Source organism: Hyperolius riggenbachi, chromosome 11, assembly GCF_040937935.1.
Source record: "Hyperolius riggenbachi isolate aHypRig1 chromosome 11, aHypRig1.pri, whole genome shotgun sequence".
In the NCBI taxonomy this organism is placed as follows: domain Eukaryota; kingdom Metazoa; phylum Chordata; class Amphibia; order Anura; family Hyperoliidae; genus Hyperolius; species Hyperolius riggenbachi.
In genome coordinates, this window is record NC_090656.1 from 36,674,255 (window position 1) to 36,692,883 (window position 18,629).

At 48.0% G+C, this 18,629-nt stretch overlaps 1 long non-coding RNA gene across 1 annotated transcript in view; it reads left to right on the plus strand.

Annotated features, from left to right (window-relative positions):
- Positions 1-18,629, plus strand: part of LOC137538262 (uncharacterized) — a 36,839-nt gene that overhangs the window by 16,140 nt on the left and 2,070 nt on the right. The window contains exon 4 of the long non-coding RNA XR_011024727.1: positions 18,052-18,128. This is a non-coding gene — a long non-coding RNA (uncharacterized lncRNA). The remainder of the gene's footprint in view (positions 1-18,051; positions 18,129-18,629) is intronic.

The window sequence follows — 18,629 nt, forward strand, 5'->3', positions numbered from 1 at the left end:
TGGTCTCCATAATGAAGTGTTGCAGCTGAAGAGGCCAGTGGCAGCCAGTAATGAGGCTGTAATGTGCGGAGAGGGCGGGGGTCAGCTGCAGGTAGCAGGGAAGGGTCAGCAGACCTGGCAGGGAAACCGGGGAGTCATCAGAGCACCACAAACACATAAAACACCCTTCAGCTTCTGAACGTCCTGGAATCGCTTTCTCAGTTCAGCTAAAGAAATGCTGAAAATGAAGGTTTGTGATGAGTTGCCACATATCAGCTCAAATATGAGATCAGGCTTTCAGTGATGGACGAGGGCTCAGGGGGGAGCCGGAGATTCTCCAAGGGGAGATGATTATTGTTGTTAATGTTCTTTTAATTTACGTTTACTTTTAAGGTAAAAAAAAAAAGATAGATGTTTCTGTAAAGTTTATGGAATACTGTCTTATAGAAAAAAAGAGACAGAGAATAGAAAGGCAGAGAGAGGGGAGAAAAGAGGTTTGGGGGAGAGTGGAAAATGTATTTAGCAACAACAGTCTATTATGTGTATAAGACGTACCACCAGCTATAACCACATGGTGGCAGTGTTAAAGTAGCAAAGGTCTTTTATTATATCCTGTGTCTGTAAAGGAACCAGGGACACCTACTTTATGAAATTGCCAGATTTTTACACATTTGAGGATGAGAGAAAACTCCAAATTCTATTGTTAAGGGAGGACTCCACAGGGACAACCACTGCTCACTACATCACAGCATGCCACTGACTGAGAGAAAGGATTCCCAGTGACAATCGCTGCACACAACATCGCATCATGCCACACAGGCTGAGAGGAGGAATCTACAGTGAAAATCACTGCACACTACGTCACAGCATGCCACAGACTGAGAGGAGAAATTCACAGTGACAATCGCTGCTCACTATGTCACAGCGTACCATAGACTTAGTACAAACTCTAAGCCTAAAAATGCTTATTCATTATACCTCTATCCTACACACCAGGACTCAGTCCCTTTTATTTACCCCACCTTTTCTTTGCTTTGGCAATGCTCGGTCATACCATTAAAAACTCATTACATTTGATATGATTGATAGAGATAGTGAGGAACACAAAGGGGAGAGAAAAGTAGAGAGACAGGTGAGGAGAGAAAAAAGGAATAACAAAAGAGGGGAGTAGAAGAGGATAAGGGCCAGTTCAGATGGGTGCTGAACAGCATTAAGCGATGATTGTAGCGCTCGTTCCTCAAGCGCTGTCCAATCAAATGAGTGGACAGCACTCGGTACCCTTGTTTACCGTCAATAACGCTAACGCCTGTATGCGCCCAGGATTGGCTAAGCGTATCGCTTCCATGTCCCCTGCAGGGGTCAAAACACTAGCAGAAAAGCATTTGAGCGAGATGCCGCACTGCTGGTTCAGATGCTTGTCTGAACAAGACGAGGAGAAGGCGTATCTTATGTTTTATGCAGTGTGTGTCCCACGTAATGAAAACTTACAGTGATCAAGGACTATAAGCAAAAACGCACGCACGCACGCACGCACGCACGCACGCACACACACACACACACACACACACACACACACACTATAATAATGTCCACTACACGGCAACAGAGAATCTGGAGAGCTGGGAATGGACTAAAATTCATTTCTGAAGGATGAGATATATAGGTAGAAAAAAAAACAACGTTTTGTAAGAAATAATACCTTTTTGAAGGATGAGATAAAATTCAGTTGTGAAGCATGAAAGAGAACAATCATGATTGGGTAATTCCCAGTGAGTAGATAGGGGTGTCACAAGTAGAGTTGGGCCGAACGGTTCGCCTGCGAACGGTTCCATGCGAACTTCCGTGGTTCGCGTTCGCGTCCCGCAGGCGAACTTTTGCGGAAGTTCGGTTCGCCCTATAATGCACCATGAGGGTCAACTTTGACCCTCTACATCACAGTCAGCAGGCCCAGTGTAGCCAATTAGGCTACACTAGCCCCTGGAGCGCCACCCCCCTTATATAAGGCAGGCAGCGGCGGCCATTACGGTCACTCGTGTGCCACTGCCTGCCTGCATTAGTGAGAGTAGGGCGAGCTGTTGCACTGTCTCTCATAGGGAAAGATTAGTTAGGCTTAGCTTGTCCCTGACTGCATACCTGTTCTGTGAACCCACCACTGCATACCTGTTCTGTGAACCCACCACTGCATACCTGTTCTGTGAACCCACCACTGCATACCTGTTCTGTGAACCCACCACTGCATACTTGTACTGTGAACCCACCACTGCATACCTGTTCTGTGAACCCACCACTGCATACCTGTTCTGTGAACCCACCACTGCATACCTGTTCTGTGAACCCACCACTGCATACCTGTTCTGTGAACCCACCACTGCATACCTGTTCTGTGAACCCACCACTGCATACCTGTACTGTGAACCCACCACTGCATACCTGTTCTGTGAACCCACCACTACATACCTGTACTGTGAACCCACCACTGCATACCTGTTCTGTGAACCCACCACTGCATACCTGTTCTGTGAACTCACTACTGTATACCTGTTCTGTGAACCCACCACTGCATACCTGTTCTGTGAACCCACCACTGCATACCTGTAATGTGAACCCACCACTGCATACCTGTTCTGTGAACCCACCACTGCATACCTGTTCAGTGAACCCACCACTGCATACCTGTTCTGTGAACCCACCACTGCATACCTGTTCTGTGAACCCACCACTGCATACCTGTTCTGTGAACCCACCACTGCATACCTGTTCAGTGAACCTGCCACTGCATACCTGTACTGTTCAGTGAACCCGCCACTGCATACCTGTTCTGGTTAGCGAACCCGCCACTGTATACCTGTTCTGTTCAGTGAACCCGCCACTGCATACCTGTTCTGTTCAGTGAACCCGCCACTGCATACCTGTTCTGTTCAGTGAACCCGCCACTGTATACCTGTTCTGTTCAGTGAACCCGCCACTGCATACCTGTTCTGTTCAGTGAACCCGCCACTGTATACCTGTTCTGTTCAGTGAACCCGCCACTGCATACCTGTTCTGTTCAGTGAACCCGCCACTGTATACCTGTTCTGTTCAGTGAACCCGCCACTGTATACCTGTTCTGTTCAGTGAACCCGCCACTGCATACCTGTTCTGTTCAGTGAACCCGCCACTGTATACCTGTTCTGTTCAGTGAACCCGCCACTGTATACCTGTTCTGTTCAGTGAACCCGCCACTGCATACCTGTTCTGTTCAGTGAACCCGCCACTGCATACCTGTTCTGTTCAGTGAACAGTTTGGTGTGTCAGTGTGAAGCAGTACCTTAATTACACTACCTGATTGATGTATACACATGCAAGATGTTTTAAAGCACTTTAGGCCTGTCATTTAGCATTCAATGTGATTTCTGCCCTTAAAACGCTGCTTTGCGTCAAATCCAGATTTTTCCCGGGGACTTTTGGCGTGTATCCCACTCCGCCATGCCCCCCTCCAGGTGTTAGACCCCTTGAAACATCTTTTCCATCACTTTTTTTTCAAAGTTCGCATCCCCATTGAAGTCTATTGCGGTTCGCGAACTTTAACGCGAACCGAACCTTCCGCGGAAGTTCGCGAACCCGGTTCGCGAACCTAAAATCGGAGGTTCAGCCCAACTCTGGTTACAAGCCCCCTAGTGGCCGGACCGCACAATGCCTTCCAATCGGTTTCAGCCCACAGACCATGCAATCTGTGATCACAATCGGTGCGCAGGATTTTGGCAGCAGACCGACTAGAAGGAAGCCTGTGAGTTACGGTAATACAATTTACACACTATTTCAGGGTATAATTGCCACCACCTCTGTTACCATGGGACAGAGGAACCAACTGACTGGCTGACTCTAGACCTGCAAATAGAAAACGGTTAAACACACTCTATTTTATCTAGCTATCCACAATAGTAGCGACTCTTCAGAAGCCAGGGTTCAGTTTTGTGTTGCTGAATAGGTGTAGCTGAACAAATAAATGACGTTAGCGTCGTTTATTAAAAATGCACTATAAATAATTAATATATACAGAAAATCATTAAAATCAACAATTATAGAAACATTAGTAGACAGTATGAAAATAAAAAGGGAGAAAATACTTAAGTTCGTGGAAATATGTCCTTTCTGGGAAAACACGTGTAGTTCTTTGTTTCAGTTCAGGAGCCAAGTTCAGACAAGATGGCCGCTACTGTTCTTCAAAGCAGCGGCAGGCTCACATGAAGATGGAAGTGGAGGAATGAAGGAGGAGGCCCTGGCAAACACTTTTGAATGAACCACAATTTTGGGTGGAGTCTCAGGTTCAGCCCAGGGGCTGGACAGGGTGCGGTAAACATCCTGGGTGGGTTCCTAGTGCCCACCAAATATGACAATTTTCATATCTCGGCTTACGCTTCCTGCATGCACATAACAGTCACGATTCATATTCCTTAGAAAATACCGATTCATATGACATATTTCATGAAGGCTGTATCAGGTCTTGTCACCGAGAAGGTGAATACCTCAATAACCGGACGGGTTATTGTTATGAATTTTATATCAGCACATTGGGCAGATTTTAACGAATAAGACTATATGAATTTCATAGCTGTGCTATACACGGTTTTCCTTTAACAGACAAAAATCACATACCACATGCATTGAAATCTGCCCCCCAGCGCACCTCTCTCAGAACACCCACTGTGTCTGAGCCCTTCAGTGGACCCCTGTGAAGCTAGCATACTTTGGCTTCCCCTGGATGAAAGCAACCTTTTGGGGTGTTAATTATCACCTAAGCGTAACCCTAACCACCCCTGTGGTGCCTAACCCTAACCATCCCCACTGCACAAACATCCTTACACACATAGAAACAATAATATATTTTATACCGTAAAATACTTCACTACAAATAACATGAATAGAATAATTTATATATTTTTAATAGAATAAATAGCCTTACAATCACGTACGCATTAAAAATATTATAAATAGAAAAAGTTATATATTTATAATGACATATTTCAATAAATAGCCTTACAATCACGTACGCATTAAAAAAAATCTCAAAATCATGGTAATATTAAAAGCGATATATTAGTAAGATAATAAATCTGAAAATTATAATTTACACATAAATACAAGGTTAATACCAAAAGCAATATATTTGTAATACAATAAGCTTGAAAATGATATTTATTTTATTTATTGTATTTATAAAGCGCCAACATATTACGCAGCGCTATTTAAGCATTATACTTATGAAAACGAATTTTAAAACGATAAAATAAGTGAAAACGAAAATGTACTCATTACACGACTGAAAGCAAAATTTTAAAATGATAAAGTAAGTTAAACAAAAAGTCAAAATGAATTTGTAAACGATATTTGTCATAAACCTTATTCTGTAAATGAACATTTTTGTTATGGTCCCTGCAGCGCTATTTGTCGGGCACCCTTATTTCTTCTCTGGCGCCCAAATAGCCGATATTTTGCATTGCACCGCCCTTTTTCGTCCATTAGCCATATGCGCCCTTTTTCCTGCTTCTGCACACACAACATGCCATCTGACCATACTAGCCAACAATCATTTTGGGGCCACTAAGGGTCCCCTTTGTCAAGGCACAGGATATGGAGTCTGTACAGAGCCGGGAGGGGCAGGTTTATTTTAAGCATCCCGCAACATTTTCAAGGGGGCTACATGCACACAGGTTATGCCAATGACACACTGCATGATGGGGTATGCAGTCATGGATCTGTTTTTATTTTGACTCATCTGATTTACATCCAGTTTATTGTAGTTTGGTCCTTGTTCTCCTTGTTTTTGAGACAGGCGTTTGCGTTTAAGCATGCCGTTTCATGATGAAAGCTAGACTGTTGTGTGTGAACAGGAACAGGTATATCTCGAAGGCAGAAGATTTTACTTGTAGCTGAGATTAAACATTTTGAGTGATCAGCACAGTTCAGAGACGTTCTTCTAGTTCAAAGGCTGGCTCTCAGCTGTCAGATGCTTCCTCTGCTGTAATGTGACGCCAACTCCTCTGACGGGAGAGACACATACAAACACAGCTTATCCAGGACTCAGACAAGTATGCTGCTTCTATAACTCAGCACCTCATCCTGTACTGCCACTGACTGTGGAGCTGTCACCTGGGCAGTGGTACCACCGGCGGTGAGCAATGTTATCTGTGCAGTTGTACTACAGCTGGTGGAGGACCTGTCACCTGGGCAGTGGTACCACAGCTGGTGGAGGACCTGTCTCCTGGGCAGTGGTACCACCTCTGGTGGTGGACCTGTCACCTGGGCAGTGGTACCACCACTGGTGAAGGACCTGTCACCTGGGCAGTGGTATTATAGCTGGTGGAGGACCTGTCACCTGGGCAGTGGTACCACTGCTGGTGAGCACTGTTACCTGTGCAGTGGTACTACAGCTGGTGGAGGACCTGCCACCTGGGCAGTGGTACCACCACTGGTGGAGGACCTGTCATCTGGGAAGTGGTACCACCTCTGGTGGAGGACCTCTCACCCGGGCACCAGGGAAGTTAGTTTGGGTGTCAGAACTACAGTGGGCACTGAGACTTAGGTTATTGCGAGGGGGTATACTGGTTAGATATAGGAAGAGCGGATGTTAGTGTAAGGTGTAGGTAGGGGGGAGGATAATGTTATGCACGAGTTAAGGCAGTGTTGGTGGTGGTGGGGGGGGGGGGGGGGGTTAAGCTTGGGCAAGTGAGGGTTGATATGACTTATGACATATGACGATGGTAGGGATTAGATTGTGAGTCCCTCTGAGGGACAGTTACGTGGAAAGACAGTACACTCTGTGCAGTGCTGCGGAAGATGTCAGCGCTATATAAATTCTAAATAATAAAAATAATGATACCAATAAGCAAAGAACATGCCTCTGTGTCCCATTAGTAATTTTAAATCTGCCTCAGGTACACTTTAAGGGCCACTTTTTGCTCATGTGCAGCTGGTTACTTTGAAATCGCTTGTTTTAAAGGTCACCCGAGGTGACATGTGACCAGTGGCGGCTCCAGCTTCAGATTTTTGGGGCGGCTGAAAGGGGGCACGAGGGCTGGCAGGCCGGGCTCGGGGGGGGGCAATTGAAAATTTGGGCGTGGTCATGATGTCATGTGGGCGGGACTAACTTTAATGTAGTTGTACCAGCTAACGTAGTTACATGAAAAAAAAAATGAAGTAAACGCACATAATGACAGGTAGCCTTTCACCAATAAATGCACATAAGAATCAGCTTTTCAGCAGTTAATGCACGTAATGACAGACAGCGTTTCCTCATTAAATGCACATAAGAGACAGCTTTTCACCAGTTAATGCACATAATGACAGACTGCGTTTCTGCAGTAAATGCGCATAAAGGGACAGCTTTTCACCAGTTAATGCACGTAATGACAGACTGCGTTTCCGCAGTAAATGCACATAAGAGCCTGCTTTTCACCAGTTAATGCACGTAATGACAGACAGTTTCCCCATTAAATGCACATAAGAGCCTGCTTTTCACCAGTTAATGCATGTAATGACAGACAGTTTCCCCATTAAATGCACATAAGAGACAGCTTTTCACCAGTTAATTCAGATAATGACAGACTGCGTTTCCGCAGTAAATGCACATAAGGGACAGCTTTTCACCAGTTAATGCACATAATGACAGACTGCGTTTCCGCAGTAAATGCACATAAGGGACAACTTTTCACCAGTTCATGCACATAATGACAGACAGCATTTCCCCAGTAAATGCACATAAGAGACAAATTTTCACCAGTAAATGCACATAATGACAGACAGACAGTGTCCCCAGCATAGGTAGCCAGGTGTATAGATGTCCCCAGTATATGTAGCCAGGCGTATAGCTGTCCCCAGTATATGTAGTCAGGCTGGTGGTGGTGGGCTGGGGGCCCCAGGGCACCTCAATCCTGACTGGTGGTGGGCTGGAGGCCTCAGGCCTGCGTGGCTGGTGGTGGTCTAGTGGCCCCAGGGCAGCTCAGGCCTGGCTGGTGGTGGTGGGCTGGGGGGCCCAGGGCACCTCAGGCCTGGCTGGTGGTGGGATGGAGGGCCCCAGGGCAGCTCAGGCCTGGCGGGAAGGCCTCAGGCCTGGCTGGTGGGATGGGGGGCCCAGGGCACCTCAGGCCTGGCTGGTGGTGGTGGGATTGGGGTGCCAGGGCAGCTCAGGCCTGGTGGGAAGGCCTCAGGCCTGGCTGGTGGTGGTGGGATGGGGGGCCCAGGGCACCTCAGGCCTGGCTGGTGGTGGTGGGATGGGGGGCCCAGGGCAGCTCAGGCTTGGTGGGAAGGCCTCAGGCCTGCCTGGTGGTGGTGGGATGGGGGGCCCAGGGCACCTCAGGCCTGGCTGGTGGTGGTGGGATGGGGGTCCCAGGGCAGCTCAGGCCTGGTGGGAAGGCCTCAGGCCTGGCTGGTGGTGGTGGGATGGGGGGCCCAGGGCACCTCAGGCCTGGCTGGTGGTGGTGGGATGGGGGTCCCAGGGCAGCTCAGGCCTGGTGGGAAGGCCTCAGGCCTGGCTGGTGGGATGGGGGGCCCCAGCCCCCAGGGCAGCTCAGGCCTGGCTGGTGGTGGTGGGATGGGGGGCCCCAGGGCAGCTCAGCCAGGCCTGGCTGGTGGACTGGGGCCCCAGAGTCAGGCCTGGGGCCTGGGGGTTGTTGTTGGTGGTGGTGCTGCTGGTGCTAGGCTCAGGACTCAGGAGGCCTGGGGGGGCTGCGGCAGAAAGAGACAATTTGGCAGTTGACTGGGACTCTGGGAGAGGACAGCCACCGCCCACCGCACCCACCTTGAGTTGTCGCGGTTCCGACTTGAACGACTTCAAGTCCTCCTGCTCCTGCTGCTGCCTGGCTGTGTCAGTGTGTCAGGTGAGGTCCAGAGAGTCCAGCCCCGCTGCCGCTGTCCGTGTGTCGGTGGCGTGTCTGTGTCACACACAGGCAGCGTGACTAGCCCGGCCGCCCCGCAGAGAGAGTCTGACTGTGAAGCAGTCACACTTATAACGCCGCTATACGCGGCGCCGGCGAGTCGCCACCCACCACGACGTTACCCCTGGGGCGGGCCGCTCTGCGTGACTCACTCAGCTGAGCCTGCGCCCGGCCCAGAACAGAACGGAAGCCATGTCGGCCGGCCAGGGTGGGTGGGTCCGTGGGATCGCTGCTGGGGTGGGTGCCAGCCCAAGCCCTTGCCCAGTCGCCCTCCTCCCAGACTTGAGGCAGCCCTCGCTCACTGCAGTGCAGCCAGCCAGCCCAGACGACGAGCCAGCCAGCCAGGTCGGGTCGGACACAGCCGGCGGCAGCGGGGGGGGGGCTTTGAGGGGGGCTAATGAGTTGCCAGCTGGGGCTTAAGCCTGGGTAAGCCCCAGTGTAGCGCCGCCACTGCATGTGACAGGATGAGATAGACATGTGTATGTATAATACCAAGCACACAAATAACTATGCTGTGTTCCTTTATTACTTTATCTGTCCGAAAGAGTTAAACATCAGGTATGCAAGTCACAGTTTCCGTCTGGGTAGGGACTGGGTCAGACTACAGCATAACCCTCACTGATATGTGCCTCAGGTACACTTTAAGGGCCACTTTTTGCTCATGTGCAGCTGGTTACTTTGAAATCGCTTGTTTTAAAGGTCACCCGAGGTGACATGTGACAGGATGAGATAGACATGTGTATGTATAATACCAAGCACACAAATAACTATGCTGTGTTCCTTTATTACTTTATCTGTCCGAAAGAGTTAAACATCAGGTATGCAAGTCACAGTTTCCGTCTGGGTAGGGACTGGGTCAGACTACAGCATAACCCTCACTGATATGTGCCTCAGGTACACTTTAAGGGCCACTTTTTGCTCATGTGCAGCTGGTTACTTTGAAATCGCTTGTTTTAAAGGTCACCCGAGGTGACATGTGACAGGATGAGATAGACATGTGTATGTATAATACCAAGCACACAAATAACTATGCTGTGTTCCTTTATTACTTTATCTGTCCGAAAGAGTTAAACATCAGGTATGCAAGTCACAGTTTCCGTCTGGGTAGGGACTGGGTCAGACTACAGCATAACCCTCACTGATAAGGACTTAGTCATAAGAAACTTTCATGGCTTCTGAGAGCATAAAAGAGATCAAAAGGGGCAATAGTTCATAGATTTTAGCTCTGGCATACTTCAATGAATGTATCATTGAGAAGAGGCCATGAAACAGCAAAAACTTAAAACTTAGATTTAAATCTAAAATAAAACTGTGGGATAACTAAAAAAAAAGTCATTTTTAGGACAAGGATGATATGTTTATCTCACAATTTTTTTTTCACCTCGGATGTCTCTTAAGACAGAATTGTACTTGGCATGGTATTCAAATAGAGGAGTTAATTACGGTAGCTTTTATTTGTCTGCAAGCAAACACATTCCTGTTATGTACTTGTCCACCTATAAAGCATAAGACTGTATCCAACTGGAAACTATTTTATTAAGAATGATGGTTATAAAAGTATAAGTCAGTGTAAATCCATGCTTGCCCTGCCCCTTTGAGCGGGGGTGTCATAGGCAGCTGCCTAATTGTTCATACATATAGGAATGCTGCCTGTGGCATCTAAATGCATTTTCACCTTTGATTCACCATAAGATGTCAGAAATGTTCAAGTAAAACAATAGCGACATGATGCCATCTCCATAAGAATTGTCTCACAGATGTGAGTAGTCAGGAGAAGCAGATTCCTCCGTTCAATAAAAATCATCTGTTTGTGTTTAGCTGCCTCCTTATCCAAAATAATTACAAGCGTAATAACAGTAATGTGGTGTGTCAGATTCCCGAGCGCTTCATACTGCAGATGTCTCCTGGCTGCACCTGTCATATCAAATCTGCAGCAACTGCTCACATCACAGCATCCTGCCCAGCCAAATACAGCCTATTATACAGCTTGTGCTACTCATAAGCCTCACTGGCACCCAAAACAGCGTGACTAGACTGGGTGCTCCTCAGACAACACTACATCTTACAGGAGGGCAGTGTACATAGCGAGAGAGACTCAGAGGAATGGATGGATAATTTGACAAACAGACCGACAGATAGATAGATAGATAACACCACTAGCGTCGTGACGGGGGTGTGACCTGCACCAGGTGGGGTGACCCCAGCCGCACTAGAGGGGGTGCGCTGTAATGGAGGGGGAGCCACGGGGAGGGAAGCCCAACCTCTCCCTCCCCATCTCCCAGGGCTGCCCTCCGTGCTCCCCCCTCCAGACTGCAGAGTTATGCAGCAGGGAAGTCTGTACTAAACTACTCACCTACCTGGTTCCAATCGCTGCTCACTAGCCACCGGGCTCCTCTCTGCATACGCTGATATACACCCTGCTTCCTGTTTAGCCGACTTCCGGCTAAACAGGAAGCAGCGTGTATATCAGCGTATGCAGAGAGGAGAAGACCAGCTGCGACTGAGCGGCGATTAGAACCAGGTAGGTGAGTAGTTTAGTACAGGCTTCCCTGCTGCATTATTCTGCAGTCTGGAGGGGGGAGCACGGAGGGCAGCCCTGGGAGATGGAGAGGTCAGGCTGCCCTTCCTGTGGCTGCGGCTCTCCCCTCCATTAGGGGGGCACCTACCTAATACTGAGGGGCGCCTACCTATCTAACCTATACTCGGGGGAACCTACCTAATCTAACCTTTACTGGGAGGCACCTACCTAATCTAACCTATACTGGGCAGCAGCTACCTATCTAACATATACTGGGGGGCAGCTACCTCTCTAACCTATACTGGGGGGCACCTACCTAATCTAACCTATACTGGGGGCATCTACCTAATCTAACCTATACTGGGGGGCACCTACCTATCTAACCTATACTGGGGGACAGCTACCTATCTAACCTACACTGGAGGCACCTACCAATCTAAACTATACTGGGGGCAGCTACCTATGTAATCTATACTGGGGCACCTACCTATCTAATCTGTATTGGGGGCACCTACCTACCTAGCTAGCCTATACTGGTGGCAAGTTGGCAACTATACTGACTACCTATATTGGAGGCACCTACCTAACTAACCTATACAGGGGGCACCTGCCATTCTAATCTATGCTGGGGGCAACTATTCTGGCTACCTATATTAGCCCACTGCCTTACTAATACAGCTACCCCCACCCTTGTGATGTCATGTCCACACCCATTTTTTGCCGCTGCGCGCTTCGCTTTGGGGTGGGGGGTGTCGGTAAATTATCCGCACCGGGTGTAAAACACCCTAGCTACGCCACTGGATAACATACATAATAGACAGAGGGATATATACACAATGGATGGAAAGAGAGATAGATAAACAAATAATGAATAGATGGATATATAAATAATGGATAGAAGGATGGATAAACAGATGTATGGATAGTTAGATAAATGAATAGATAATAGATGGACAGATAGAGGGATAGATAGATAAATAGTTAACAGGATGGATAAATAGAAGATAGATAGATAGATAGATAGATAGATAGATAGATAGAGGGATGGATAACCAGATAATACTGTAGATGGATGATTGGATGGATAAACAGATGATACATTGATGGAGGGATGGATAAACAGATGATGGATGGATGGATTGATGGATGGATGAATAAACAAATAATGGATGGATGGATGGATGAACAGAAGATGGGTGGAGGGATGGATAAACAGATAATAGATGTATGGATGGAGGAATAGATAAAAGATAATAGTTGGATGGATGGATACACAGATGATGGATGATCATCTGATGGGTGGAGGAATGGATGGATAGAGGGATGGATAAACAGATAATAGATGGATAGATAAATAGATAATGGATGGATAGATGGATAATGTAAAGATAGAAGTCGCCCTTAGCACTGTTGGCAGTGATGCAGATAATATCTAATGGTGGCCATCACAGAGAAGCAGCAGATCAGAGTCACTCGTGTGTAGCAGAAGCCACAGAAAAGCAGCAGATCGCCACTCGTGTGTAGCAACAGTCACAAAGAAGCAGCATATCAGAGTCATTCATGTGTAGCAGAACTCACAGAGAAGCTGCAGATCAGAGCCACTCGTGTGTAGCAGAAGTCACAGAGAAGTAGCAGATCAGAGTCACTCGTGTGTAGCAGAAGTCACTGAGAAGAAGCATAGCAGAGTCACTCGTGTGTTGCAGAGGCCACAGAGAAGCAGCAGATCAGAGTCACTTGTGTGGAGCAGAAATCACAGAGAAGCAGCAGATCAGAGCCACACATGAAAAGCAGAAGTCACAGAGAAGTAGCAGAGCAGAGTCATTCGTGTGTAGCAGAATTCACAGAGAAGCAGCAGAGCAGAGTCACTCGTGTGTAGCAGAGGCCACAGAGAAGCAGCAGATCAGAGTCACTCGTGTTTAGCAGAAATCACAGAGAAGCAGCAGATTAGAGCCACACATGCGTAGCAGAAGTTACAGAGAAGTAGCAGAGCAGAGTCAGTATTGTGTAACAAAAGTCACAGAGAAGTAGCAGATCAGAGTCACAAGTGTGTAGCATAAGTCACAGAGAAGTAGCAGATCAGAGCCACTCGTGTGTAGCAGAAGTCACAAAGAAGTAGCAGATCAGAGTCACTCGTGGGTAGCAGAAGTCACAGAGAAGCTGCAGATCAGAGCCACTCGTGTGTAGCAGAAGTCACAGAGAAGTAGCGGATCAGAGTCACAAGTGTGTAGCAGAAGTCACAGAGAAGTAGCAGATCAGAGCCACATGTGTGTAGCAGAAGTCACAGAGATGCAGCAGAGCAGAGTCACACGTGTGTAGCAGAAGTCACAGAGATGCAGCAGAGCAGAGTCACATTTGTGTGTAGCAGAAGTCACAGAGAAGTAGCAGATCAGAGCCACTCATGTGTAGAAGAAGTCACAGAGAAGTAGCATTTCAGAGGCACTCATGTGTAGCAGAAGTCACAGAGAAGTAGCAGATCGTGAGGCACTCGTGTGTAGCAGAAGTCACAGAGAAGTAGCATATCAGAGTCACTCGTGTGTAGCAGAAGTCACAGAGAAGCAGCATAGCAGAGTCACTCGTGTGTAGCAGAGGCCACAGAGAAGCAGCAGATCAGAGTCACTCGTGTGTAGCAGAAATCACAGAGAAGCAGCAGATCAGAGCCACACATGCAAAGCAGAAGTCACAGAGAAGTAGCAGAGCAGAGTCACTCGTGTGTAGCAGAATTCACAGAGAAGCAGCAGAGCAGAGTCACTCGTGTGTAGCAGAGGCCACAGAGAAGCAGCAGATCAGAGTCACTCGTGTGTAGCAGAAATCACAGAGAAGCATCAGATCAGAGCCACACATGCGTAGCAGAAGTTACAGAGAAGTAGCAGAGCAGAGTCACTCGTGTGTAACAGAAGTCACAGAGAAGTAGCAGATCAGAGTCACAATTGTGTAGCAGAAGTCACAGAGAAGTAGCAGATCAGAGCCACTCGTGTGTAGCAGAAGTCACAGAGAAGTAGCAGATCAGAGTCACTCGTGTGTAGCAGAAGTCACAGAAAAGTAGCAGATCAGAGTCACTCGTGTGTAGCAGAAGTCAGAGAGAAGTAGCAGATCAGAGCCACTCGTGTGTAGCAGAAGTCACAGAGAAGTAGCAGATCAGAGTCACTCGTGTGTAGTAGAAGTCACAGAAAAGCAGCAGATCAGAGTCACTCGTGTGTAGCATAAGTCACAGAAAAGTAGCAGATCAGAGTCACTCATGTGTAGCAGAAGTCACAGAGAAGCAGCAGATCGCCACTCATGTGTAGCAGCAGTCACAAAGAAGCAGCATATCAGAGTCACTCGTGGGTAGCAGAAGTCACAGAGAAGCTGCAGATCAGAGCCACTCGTGTGTAGCAGAAGTCACAGAGAAGTAGCAGATCAGAGTCACAAGTGTGTAGCAGAAGTCACAGAGAAGTAGCAGATCAGAGCCACATGTGTGTAGCAGAAGTCACAGAGATGCAGCAGAGCGGAGACACACGTGTATAGCAGAAGTCACAGAGATGCAGCAGAGCGGAGTCACACGTGTGTAGCAGAAGTCACAGAGATGCAGCAGAGCAGAGTCAAATTTGTGTGTAGCAGAAGTCACAGAGAAGTAGCAGATCAGAGCCACTCATGTGTAGAAGAAGTCACAGAGAAGTAGCATTTCAGAGGCACTCGTGTGTAGCAGAAGTCACAGAGAAGTAGCAGATCAGAGGCACTCGTGTGTAGCAGAAGTCACAGAGAAGTAGCAGATCAGAGTCACTCGTGTGTAGCAGAAGTCACAGAGAAGTAGCAGAGCAGAGTCACTCGTGTGTAGCAGAATTCACAGAGAAGCAGCAGAGCAGAGTCACTCGTGTGTAGCAGAAGCCACAGAGAAACAGCAGATCAGAGTCACTCGTGTGTAGCAGAAATCACAGAGAAACATCAGATCAGAGCCACACATGCGTAGCAGAAGTTACAGAGAAGTAGCAGAGCAGAGTCACTCGTGTGTAACAGAAGTCACAGAGAAGTAGCAGATCAGAGTCACAATTGTGTAGCAGAAGTCACAGAGAAGTAGCAGATCAGAGCCACTCGTGTGTAGCAGAAGTCACAGAAAAGTAGCAGATCAGAGTCACTCGTGTGTAGCAGAAGTCACAGAGAAGTAGCAGATCAGAGCCACACGTGTGTAGCAGAAGTCCCAGAGAAGCAGCAGATCAAAGCCACACATGCGTAGCAGAAGTCACAAAGAAGTAGCAGAGCAGAGTCACTCGTGTGTAGCAGAATTCACAGAGAAGCAGCAGAGCAGAGGGTAGCAGAGGCCACAGAGAAGCAGCAGATCAGAGTCACTCGTGTGTAGCAGAAGTCACATAGAAGTAGCAGAACAGAGTCACTCGTGTGTAGCAGAAGTCACAGAAAAGCAGCAGATCAGAGTCACACGTGTGTAGCAGAATTCACAGAGATGCAGCAGAGCAGAGTCACATGTGTGTAGCAGAAGTCACAGAGAAGCAGCTGATCAGAGCCACTGGTGTGTAGCAGAAGTCACAGAGAAGTAGCAGATCAGAATCACTTGTGTGTAGCAGAAGTCACAGAAAAGCAGGTGATCAGTCCCATCAGGTGACTGATTTGTTAGCCTCCGACCAGGGGCGTAATAATCACACCTGCAAAGGATGCAGGCTCAGGGGGGCCCGTGGGGGTTGAAGCCTGGTAAGGGGCGCCCCAGGGCCATTTTAATCAATTATCAAGGGGTGAGCAGCACAAACCATCTTTTAATGCAATTTTTTGCAAAGTATGCACGCAGCAGTGGAGACCCCAATCCCCACAAAAAATATATATAACATACAGGGGGGCTGCAGCACACAACAGGAAAAACAGTAACAGGGGCTCTTGGTTACGCTTTAACGTGCTTAAGCTCACCAACTGCGCCAAAGTGTCCCCGATCTGGTGAGTCCTACTCTAACCATACAATGCTAGTTTTTATCAGCAGTCTAGTGGGAACTAATCCAAAAACCCAAGAGTCAACTAAATGGGAGAAAAGGAAATGAAAAACACCTCACCTTCCACTAGCTACCAAACGAACTCTCTGGACATGTGCAATGCACTCATTTATATGCTTAACTGTGCTAGAGGTGGGCGTGGTTATGCAGGCTCACAAGGTGAAAATTATAATCAATTATCAAGGGGTGAGCAGCACAAACCAGGGCCATTTTAAGAGGCAGGAGGTAAGTGCAGTAAGGGGGGGCAGCGGGCACACAGCAGTGGGAAGGAGGGCCCAGCTCCCCCCCTCATGTCGGACCCTCCCTTCAGCCTAACCAGCTCCTCTCTCCGGAAATGTTTTCAGCAGATGGGGTACTCATCTCTTCTGCGTTCCAGGCAGCAACAGAGCTCTGCGCAATGCCGTCTTGTATGGCTCCAACACTGCTGACTTCACTTCCTGTCAGCGGCGTTAGAGATGTACAAGTCAGCAGCACGCAGAGCTCCTCTCACTACCTGGAACCAGAAAGAGGTGAGTTCCCTGCCCACTGCCACCGCTAAAATTTCTGGAGGGGGGAGCCGGGAGCACTGAGGGGGGGGATCCGAGGTGAGGAAGGAGGGGAGTTGGGCCCCGCTGCTGTGTGCCGATTGTTCCCCCTCCAGGCTACCTATACTGAGGGCAGCTATAGACCTTACTAACCTACGTTGGGGGCACCTATAGACCTGTGTAATCTATGCTGGGGGCACCTATAGACCTGACTAACCTATGCTGGGGGCATCTATAGATGGCTAACCTATACTGGGGGCACCTATGCCTAGCTTACCTATACTGGAGCACTTATACCTGACTAACCTATACTGGGGTCACCTATAGCTGGCTAACCTATACTGAAGCACCTACACCTGACTAACCTATACTGGGGGGCATCTATAGTTGGCCAACTTATAACTTATACTGGGGTACCTATATGTGGCTATCTATACTGGGGGCACCTATGCCTGTCTACCTATACTGGGGGGCACCTATGGCTGGCTACCTATACTGGGGGAACCTATAGCTGGCTACCTATACTGGGGCACCTATGCCTGCCTACCTATATTGGCTACCTATACTGGAGGCACCTATGCCTAGCTATCTATACTGGGGACACCTATGCCTGGCTACCCATACTGGGGCAACTAAGCTTGGCTACCTATACTGGGGGCACCTATAGCTGGCTACCTTTACTGTAAGTATGTTTTTTTATGTTTTTTGTTTTATTTATTTTTTTATATCCCACCTTGCTTGCTTTTCCAATTCCTGTATCGGGGTTATCCAAAGTTTTGTGTGTGTGTGTATGGGGGGGGGGGGGGGGGGCAGTGATTTCTAGTTACACCCCTGCTAGTGACAATCACGCCTCGCTTCTATTTCCTGTATGGCCTACAGCAGGAAGTTATCTCGGCCAATCAGAGACATAGAAAGCCATCACATTGATCACATGATTACACATGAGCAGCTGCACTTCAGACGCAGCCACTGCCAGCACAAACATCTGCAGCAAGTTTACAATTCTATACTGTAAAAACAAAATGCTTGCACAATATAATTTTGAGTGCATAACTGTTCACCGCTGCTTTTCAATGAAATGCAATTATAAGAAATGTGCTCTGTCTAGAAATTTAGAGCCGTGTAGTAAACTTCCTGCGCTCCCACAGATGAGACGTGTGCAGGGGCTGGCTGCGGGTCCCTAACGGCGGCCATTTTGGATGGCATCCAACGGGTTGGCTGGCAGGTGAGCGGACAGCAAACAGATATAATCCTATTTACCATGTGACACACTCCCGTGCTGGGACTCAGGCTGGTTCTGGCCGCTGTGCAGTGTTTTGTCTGGAATATGGCTCTGGTGAGGATCTGGCATCACTTCTGCTGGAAATGATAGTGAACAGCTGCAGCAGCCAGCAGCCAGGTACAAATATCTACTGAAATTATCATTACAGAAAATCTGCTACTGCAATACACATTCACATATACCAGCAGCAGAATAAAACTCACAATCCAACTATGTGTAAATAAAATGCCCAGAAATGCCGCTTTATCAATGTCTGAGAACTCTTGTCTGTTAACTGATGGAACAGGGATACTCATTTTCCCTTTGTCTCTCCCACCTGACAAGACTCCTAGCAGCCACTGTTCCTCTGCAGATAGGTAATGGTGCTCTAGCAACTCACATCAGTGCTTCAGGGCTAGAACCCCCCACAAGGCACCAAATGCTAACCAATCCCTGTTACCTTAA